The sequence below is a fragment of the Argiope bruennichi genome, chromosome X2, assembly GCF_947563725.1.
Source record: "Argiope bruennichi chromosome X2, qqArgBrue1.1, whole genome shotgun sequence".
Taxonomy (NCBI): domain Eukaryota; kingdom Metazoa; phylum Arthropoda; class Arachnida; order Araneae; family Araneidae; genus Argiope; species Argiope bruennichi.
The window spans coordinates 42108709-42118755 of record NC_079163.1 but is presented as its reverse complement, the minus strand read 5'-3'; the positions used below and the strand labels follow the sequence as shown (position 1 = coordinate 42118755).

Sequence of the window (10047 nt, the reverse complement as noted above, 5' to 3'; positions counted from 1 at the left end):
TTACAATTTTAAATTATTTTTATTTCTAGCTTAGATGGGCATGTTGCAGGTGTGACAGTTATAAATTGTATCTGAGTAATATGTCTGTGATATTAAGATTGGATTTGCATAATATTACTTTCGAAATAGAGTACGTTCGCCACAATTGTGGCAATCGTTTGCCATTAAGTTTGGGGACTTAAAGATGAGTTCTTCGATATTGGACTCGGTTTTGATTAACGTTAATCACCACATTACTCTTCCTCCAGTGAATCGGAGGTGAAACGAATGATATTTTGCCCTGTAGTTTGCTGTTATTAGTGGTGATATTGGCTGTTGCGCCTTACGCATTTTTATTGTCTGAATATTTATCAGCTTTATTTATTTATTTTTTGGTTGATTATTTATCAGCTTGATTTATATATTGGCTTATTATTTATCAGCTTGATTTATTAATTTTACAGTATTCTTGATTTTGGCAACTTTTTTAGATGGTTTCCTGGTTCTTGGTTTTTTTTTTTCTTGGAGGAGTTGTGGATATCCGTTTCTTAGGTGTGGGTGAATGCTTTGGACTTCTGCAGGCTTTACGTTTCTTAGATGCTGGTAATCACTTGGGACTTAAGCGTTTTTGCTTAGGGCTCACTTTTTTAACCTTGGTGTGCCTTTGAATAAACTGAGATTGGGATTGGATGTGTAAATATTTAATTTTATCAATTTTTAAAAATAATTTAGTATGGCCTAATGTGTTTGTACTTTACATTTCTTTAACAATACTGCATGTTGAATATAAACATTTTTTTGATTTCCTTTTATAGGTATGAAAAGTTATGATAGGGACTTAGTTGAAATGCAAAGAATGAGCGAAATAATTTATCTTAAGACATAAAGAGGCAGGTGTGTATTTTTTTGTGTTTCTTTAATATTTTTAAGGGTTTTTTTAATTTTTATTTAATTACAACTTTGTGTTCAGAATTCGAGAAATGATACAACAAATCATGATTCATAATAATATGTAACTGAGCATAAAAAAAAGCTGATAAATATTCAGACAATAAAGATGGGTAAGGCGCAACAGCCAATATCCCCATTAATAACAGCAAGAAACAGGACAAAATATCGTTTGTCTCCACTCCGACTCACTCGAGGGGGAGTAATGTGGTGACACTTTATAAGCCAGACAACAACTATGAGACATGAGTAATTACTTCTGTCTTGTGGTCATGTTACTCGGCTACAAAACCAAACATTGCGAGTTCGGTCCACGCTATAATCAAATTGCTATAGAGCTAAACTAATCTTAAGACATTAAGAGGTAGGTGTGTATATTTTTGTTTTCCTTTCATATTTTCAAGTTTTTTTTTTATGTATTTAATTAACACTTTGTGTTCATATTAAATGTGTTCTAATGTAAGGGATCAGAAAAAAGTAACATGAATTATAAATTGGACCTTTGTTCATGAATTCAGGAAATGTTACAACAAATTATGAACTTATGGTACAAAATCAATTTTTTTTGTTTCTTGCCACTTTCTATATGTATTTTTCATTCTTTATGCTTGTTGCTACTGCAACAGAATGATCGATCTCATTATTCTCATTTTAATATTTCTTCTAATTGTACTGTTCACTTTAAATGTTTGTATTAAAAAAAATACATCTAAGACTATTTCTTTTCATTAGAAATATTCTAACATTTCTGTGTCTTATTAATACTGATTATATTTCTCATTCCAGTATATTATTTTTTTCACCCTTTTTATAAAATTAAAAACTTAAAATATTGATTTTTTTTGGATATAGGGTATTTGAAAACATCAAGTTTATTTGTTTGGAATTGATTTTTTTGGATATAGGGTATTTGAAAACATCAAGTTTATTTGTTTGGAATATCAAGAAAAGTATGATCAGTTGTTATTACATTTGAATTTTAATTATATCGAAAATCTCTGCTACATACTAATGTGAATGCAGAATGAAATCTGTTTCACTATGATAAAATTAATAATTAATCTGTATTTCGAAAAACTGAGATTGGGATTTGATGTGTAAACATTTAATTGTTTGAATTTTTAAAAATGATTATTTATGGCCTAAAGTGTTTGTGTTTTACATTTCTTCGACAATACCGCATGTGGAATTTAAACGTTTTTTCATTCCCTTTTATAGGTATGAAAAGTTATGTAAGGGACTTGGTTGAAATGCAAAGAAGGAGCTAAAGTAATCTTAAGACATTAATCAGGTGTGTATATTTTTGTTTGTCTTTTATATTTTCAATTTTTTTTCATTTAATTACCTCTTTGTGTTCATATTTAAATGTCTTCTAATGTAAGCGATCAGAAAAAGTAACTTGAAAAATAAATTGCACCTTTGTTCATGAATTCAAGAAATGTGTCTTGATGCAACAAATCATGAACTTATGGTATAAAATCAATGTTTTTTGCTTCTTCACTTTCTATTTGTATTTTTCATTCTTTATTCTTGTTGCTGCTGCAACAGAATATTAGATCTCATTATTCTCACTCTAATATTTTACTTCTAATTCTACCGTCCGTTTAAAATGTTGGCATTAAAGAAAATACTTCTAAATCTATTTGTTTTTATTTCAAATTTTAAATCATTCCTATGTTAAGACAAATTTTTTTTATTCTATGAGTACATTTTTTTCTGAGCTTTTTTTAAATTAAAAACTGTGAATATATCTCTTCTTAGACTACAAAATATTAAAATATGTAAAGTGTTATTGCAAGATTAAGAAAAGCATACAAATTGTTATTACAATTTGAATTTTAATTATTGCTATAATCTCAGTTTCATTCTGGTATTAATATTTAATATTCATTTAATTTATTTATATTTCTTGGTATCGTATAAAATATAACAGGCAAATACATTAAAAAAGAGAATATAAGAATTTAAATACTTGGCAAAGCAAAATTTCAATAAAGCCATATTTGCAGTATTACAAGAATATTTAGTCTCCAAGTATTAAAATCACTCATAATGCTAAAATAAAAGGAAACAATAATAATTTGTAAATAATTTCTTAAATATTCATAGAACTTTTAAACAAATGTTGAAATAAAATGGAAGAATTTAATTTACGTCAATAATTAAAAAATGAAATGTATCTTGAATATCAGTTTTTTGTTCCAACAAGTAAGTGAAATTTGCTTGAATTTGTTTCAATTGAAAAAATTTCAAATGAATATGTTATCTACATAGAGAGAAAACTATATTGCAATTGAATAAAACTCAATTTTCAAAACAGAAAATAAAATCTAATGAAGTTTTGACACCATATGAACAATAAATGAGGTTGTCAATTATATTCGATTTAACAATTGTGCAAATTCGTTTTGTTATCTTTTATCAATCAAAATGTAATAAAGAAACAAGCTTGTTGTGCAAAAAAATCAATATTCTAAATACTTAGTGAATCAAAACTAAATATATTTTTAAAATATTAGTTCAATCTAGTGACCTAGATGCAAAGTCAATCAAATTATTTAGATATCAACAATATAAAGTCCATTTTGATAATTGCTTAAATCATTTATAATCTTTGGTATGAAATAAATTATAGCAAGTAGTCAAATCCATTAAGAGAGAAGAATTTTTTTAAAAAAATATTTAACAAAATAAAATAAAATACATGAATAATTTCAAGAGAAATTTTGCCTCCGAATAATAAAATGTTGACTCATCTGTGCTGTAAATCACATGAAATCAAACTAATTTGCACATAAATTCTTAAATATTGATACAACTACTAACAAATGGTTGTTTGAATGTAGTGGAAGTATGCTATTTATATCAATAATTGGAAAACTTAATGTGTGTTGAACATCAGTTTTTATTCCAAGATCAGATGAATATGCAAACTACATGGTGATAAAATTTTATATTGCAATTGTATAATGCTGAATTTTCAAAGCAGAAATTAAAAACTGAATGAAGTTTTGGCACCATATGAGCAATAAATGAGTTCATCAAGGATGTGCAAAATAATAATTATGCAAGTTAGTTTTGTTATGTTGTATTATTAAAAATGTAGCCCCCCAAAAAAAACAATCAAATACTTATTGAATCAAAACTATATATATTTTTATAATATTAGTTCAGTTTGTTGGCCTAAGAGCAAAATCAATCAAATTATTAAGCTCCCAATGGTATGAATTTCATTTTAATATTCTTGTAAATCATTTATTCTCCTTGGTATCTAATTACAAGTAATAACAGAAAATCAAATATAAATGGAGAATATTTTTTGTAGAAAAATATACAAACCTTAACTTTTATGGAAAACATTTTCTCCAGTCTGAAACTACCCAGAATTTTCGTGCTATAAACAAAAGGAAATGATAATCATTTGCAAGTGATTACTTAAATATTTATACTTAAATATTATTAATAGTAATTACTTAAATATTTATAAGTGATTACTTAAATATTAAAATTGGATAATGAAAATGTGTTTTGAACATGAAATTTTATTCCAAGATCAAATGATTATGTAATCTGCATAGAGAGAAATTTTATATTGCAATGGAATGAAGTTGAATTTTCGTGGAATTAAAAACTGAACATGATTTGAAACCAAATGAACAATTTACGAGACATTCACCAAAAATGTGTTATATAACAATTAAGGAAATTATCTTTGATTTGTGGTATCTGTCGAAATGTACCAAAAAAACAAACTTATTGTGCAAAAAGTTAATTATTTCAAATTCTTAGTAAATCAAAACTAAAAAGATTTTTAAAATATTAGACCAATCTGTTGACCTAGGAGCAAAATCAATCAGATTGTTTAAGTTATTAGTGGCATAAAATCCAATTTAATATTCATGTAAATCATTTATGATACTTGGTATCATATAAAATGTGACAAATAATCAAATCCATTTAAAAAAGAGAGCAATTCATTCTAAGCATTTAACAACAAAAAAATAAAAGCAAACACCTATGAAATTTAAAAAAAAAAAAAAAAAAATGCAGCCAAATAATAAAAATTAGACTCATCAAGCTATAAATAAAATGAAATGATAGTAATTTGTAAATAATTTCTTAAATATTCACTCAATTATTAAACAGTTGTGTAAATATAATGCAGAATGTAATTTTTGTCTATAATTGAAAAATGAAAATAAGTTTTGAAAAAAATGAAAATGAGTTTTCAAAAAATTTTAAACACTTGTACGCTCTTAATGATAGTATACTACTCAAATATTTCCATGATTTAATTATTAATTGATCATTAGATTTAATTACATTTGAATTCCATACGAGAGAAACAATTGTTTGTGAATTTGAGTGGAAAAAATGATTTCCAATTCCATAATACTGATTGTGTTAATTCTTGATTTTTAAGTATGGTCAAATGACGAGGGAAACACCTGAGCTGTGCTTCATATCCAAATTTTCACACCACCAAATAGTATGAAGTAAGTGAAGTAGCCAATAATAAAGATTTTCTGAGTTACAGCCTACATTCTCTAGACTTCGGAAAAGCAATCCGACTCGAAATTAATGAACAAAATCCAAACATTATATTATTTAATTTCTTGCAAAAAATTTTGAAATAAAATTGTTTGTAATTAAAGAAGCGATAAAAGAGATAAATAGTAAAAAGCGATAAGAAAGCTTAAATACCGTAATTCGCTATAATTTTTATATTTTTCTTCCAGGCTGATTCATTTACATTGAAATCGTTAATGTGAGTGTATTTCTTGCATAGTAAAAGTTAGGTTGAAGAATTAGTAATAAAGTACAAATTTATGTACGCAAGATATGACTTTTTTTGAAAATTAAATTTAGTTTTTATGAACTATTTACTTATTTAGAAGAAAGAATAATCCAAGACAAAGAATCGTAATTCAGGAATATCCCGCATATCTGTAACATTTGGTTAGTTCATTGCAATGTAATGCTACTAGTGTAACTTTAAAACGAAGTGCATTTATTTTTTGCTTCAAGAAATTGTTTAGTCTCTTTCTATCCCAAAGATATGGTTTGAAATAGTTGTTTGCAGTAAAATTGTGAGAAAAAGTGTTAAAAAAATGATTTATTTATATAAGATTTTATTCAGAAATTTTGGGCTGTTTCAGAGAGCTCCGATTTAATTCCGCTTTGACAGAATTAACTGCTTTTTGTTCAGAACAGAATCTTTTTAATAAATGACAAAAGAAACCGTTATTTTCTAGTAATTTTTCATTGCACAAGTAGTTTGTAATTTCATTCCTTTGTATGTCAACATTTCAGCTAACTTTCAAAAAAGTTTCAGAGCGGTTTTCATTCTTTTTGAGAGTGAATATTGTAGCTGACACGCAAAAAATTTCAAAGAGTTTTTATTTCGTTCAACCTTGGCAGAAAGTTAACAGTTTTTTTTTTTTTTTTGTTGTTATATTAACAATTTTTATATTGCAGTAAAACAGTTTTAGTTTATTTGTTGTTGTTGAATAAAATGATTCAGAAAAGAAAACGGCAAAAGAAATCATGAATTTTTTGTTATTTGCACTGTACAAGCGATTTGTAGTTTCATTCATTTATTAATGAATATTTCAGCTAATACTCAAAAAAATTCTGAGTTTATCTCCTAGATATTATCATCATTTCTTAGCCTCACGTTTCTATGATTGAAAGCACTCTTTCAACAGCTGTTATGGTGGGTTTTTCTATAGCTAATTACATTTCATTTCTTTTTATTTCAAATATCATTGATTATTCATATAATATAATACAAAACAGAACTCAGAAATGCGAAAAACATTTCGAAAGAATAAAATTCGGAAAATTCTTTTTTTCGAAGAACTAACAATTATTTATTTATTTTATTCTTAGAAAATACTTTTTTTCATACCTGTTGAATAAGAAGATAAAATTTTCATTTTTTATACATATTTGATGCTTTTGATATTTGTTTAAAACAGATAAAGATATTATTATTGCAGGGTAGCAAGTATTACCTTGTTTGTTTTATAAAAATATTCGGATGTATTTAGATTTAAGTAAAAAGGATTATTTTTAGTTCATTATATAAAGCATGTAAACAACCTTGCGAAAACACAGTTTCCACTTTTTTCCAGATTATATATATATATATATATATATATATATATATATATATATATATATATATAATTTTACGACTGCATACGATCGTTGAATCTCAGTTCTAAAATAAAAATGTTTTATATTTTTCTAATCAATATATAACAAACTTGTCGCTAGAGCAATCGGGAAAAACTATAAACATCTGCCATTCCTCGGCTTAATTTTAAACATCACTGACTAAAAATATTGTTTTTAAGATTACGTAGTCTTTATACCATTGAAAAATGAAAGTTTGCAAATCAAACAGTTGTAATTTTACTTCTGTTAACAATAACTGGATTCTAAGTCCAGTCTTAACACTTCCGCACCGGTTGTGCCATATATACATCACCTACGAACGTCTCTCACAGCCGTGCGTACCATTCGTACATTTCTGGAAGTCGAACTCAATGGGACGATGATGCATATGCGCATTTTAAATTGAAACAATCTTTAAGTGCCACTAGACAGCTCCCTGAGTCCATTATTTTTTAAATAAATATAGTTTTAGTATCCTAACCTTCAATTTGCTCATATTCAGCCTGACTTTGGTATTTTACAAATCAACTATTGCGGGGGAGGATTAAGAGTATTGTACATAAACAAAACTGGGTTGTGTAACTTTCCACTTGATAGATAATATCGCGTTTTTAGTCTCCCTCCGATTTTTTTTCTTCTTCTTCTTTTCTTGTTATAACTGTGTAACTGTAACTTTTTTGTATTTTTCGGAGCTTTCGGATACATTTCGCACACTTCTCTTTTTATTATGGAAAAAAGCCTTGGTTTTGGTTTATTCTGGCATGAAAACGTTATTTGTCAGAGGAAGAATGAGCCCATATTATGAATGAACTAACAATCTAGAAAAGTTCCAAAAATGACGACATTAGCACTTAAAGTTTATTTTTTTGTGTTTTTTTTTATTTCAAAGTTAGGCTTAACGACGCTAAACCCCCGTCCTTTCATATATGCTCCGCTCCGTACGTGCGTTTCGGATAGACGCCTCCCGTCTCTAAAGGTATAGAAATTGGTCTTGAAATTTGAAATAACTATACGCTCTATTCTCACCTTAAAATTTAACAAGACTCTTAAAAACAAGAGGAGGCTAATTCAAATAAATAAGACATTTTTCTTTTGAGGCTTTGACTCCTCTAAAGTGAAAATTTATGAACTTAAATTTTTCAGGCAAAAAAGCAAATACTGCTAGTTTCTAACTGTAAACAATAACTATTTTATTAATTTTATTCTAGATTAGTATGATTTTAGAAAAAAGATGCTTTAAAATTCAAAGCATTTATCAAATATAAATAAATGAATAAAGCTTGTTATAGTTGTTTCTGTTTATTTCTTTAAAAAAATACTAGATAAGAAGATGTATTAAAAACTTTATTCATCCTTGAATGAGTTGCCTCTAGCGAAATAGTGCAGCCTCTCCTACCACTGCTTCATCGATTCTCAAACGCCTCGCTGATTGGTCCATTCATCTACCCCAGTCACCATGCCCTTCTCCCATACCCAAGAGAGCTGCGCCTTCAACTGGTGTCATCGATTCTGTTTGCTCTCTGCGAGTTTTCTGCAGCCACCAACAGATGGCAGTGTTAAACCTGTTCTCCTCTCTTCTCTACTGTTAGATTTCCCTAAATCGCAGCATTTCTAACACTAATTTTTATTCTCCATTTATTACAGTAAAATATGTACTGTCATTGTATTCACACTATTCTTTAATATTTGTGTGAGAATTTGAAAATTTTTCCCAATGATAATTGTTTCGTTTTTGAATAGGCTAAAGAGTCTCATTTTTATTAATTAGATTAAAAAATTTGTAAAATTATCAATAATTTATTTTTAATTCTGTTTTCCTGATTATTTTATTGATTTCTTCTTTTTTATTTTCAGGGCATAATTATTTCTAAAATTTGTTTGATGCCAAAGATCAGAATGAATTTATATATATATGAAATTGAGCTTCATGACATTGATACTCAAAAGTAAGCTTGCTATATTTTAAGTATTTTATTTCATACCACAGAGATAAAACACTTCACTTAAATTTTAAATTAATTTTCCATACAGTATCTTTCATTCACTGTTTATTTGGTGTCCAGTTGTGTGTGTGTGTGTGTGTTTTTTTTTACCATTCAGCTGGAATTCAAATTTATTTTATTTCAATATAAATTTTCCAATGATTGTCCATTATGTTTTATTTATATCAACTTGAAATGAATTCATATATGACAAAAAAATTTATTTATCAGTTGTTGAAATAAATTTTATACTGTCATTATATTCCTATAATTGTTTACTAATGTTGTGTTTCTGTGTGTCTCTGTGTTTCACCATTCAGCTGGAGTTCAAATTTATTTTATTTCAATATAAATTTTATAATGATTGTCCATTATGTTTTATTCATATCAACTTGGAATGAATACAGATTTAAAATAAAAATTTTTATTTATCAGTTGTAAAATATATTTTATACTTTCATTATATTCTTATAATTGTTTAGTTATTGTGTGTGTGTGTATGTGTGTGTGTTTTACCATTCAGATGGAATTCAAATTTATTTTATTTCAATATAAATTATCCAATGCTTGTCCATTATGTTTTATTCATATCAACTTGAAATGAATTCATATATGACAAAAAAAAATTTATTTATCAGTTGTTGAAATAAATTTTATACTATCATTATATTGCTATAATTGTTTAGTAATTGTGTGTGTGTGTGTGTGTGTGTGTGTGTGTGTGTGTGTGTGTGTGTGTGTGTGTGTGTGTGTGTGTGTGTGTGTGTGTGTGTGTGTTTTACCATTCAGCTGGAGTTCAAATTTATTTTATTTCAATATAAATTTTCCAATGATTGTCCATTATGTTTTATTCATATCAACTTGGAATGAATACAGATTTAAAATAAAAATTTTTATTTATCAGTTGTAAAATATATTTTATACTTTCATTATATTCTTATAATTGTTTAGTTGT

General features: G+C 26.8%; 1 long non-coding RNA gene across 1 annotated transcript; it reads left to right on the top strand.

Annotated features, from left to right (window-relative positions):
- The first annotated feature begins 472 nt into the window (after positions 1 to 472).
- LOC129960544 (uncharacterized) lies at positions 473 to 5424 on the top strand. Its single transcript, XR_008783619.1, has 4 exons — positions 473 to 672; positions 795 to 873; positions 2146 to 2218; positions 5351 to 5424. It is a non-coding gene; the product is annotated as an uncharacterized LOC129960544 (long non-coding RNA).
- Positions 5425 to 10047: the final 4623 nt, after the last annotated feature.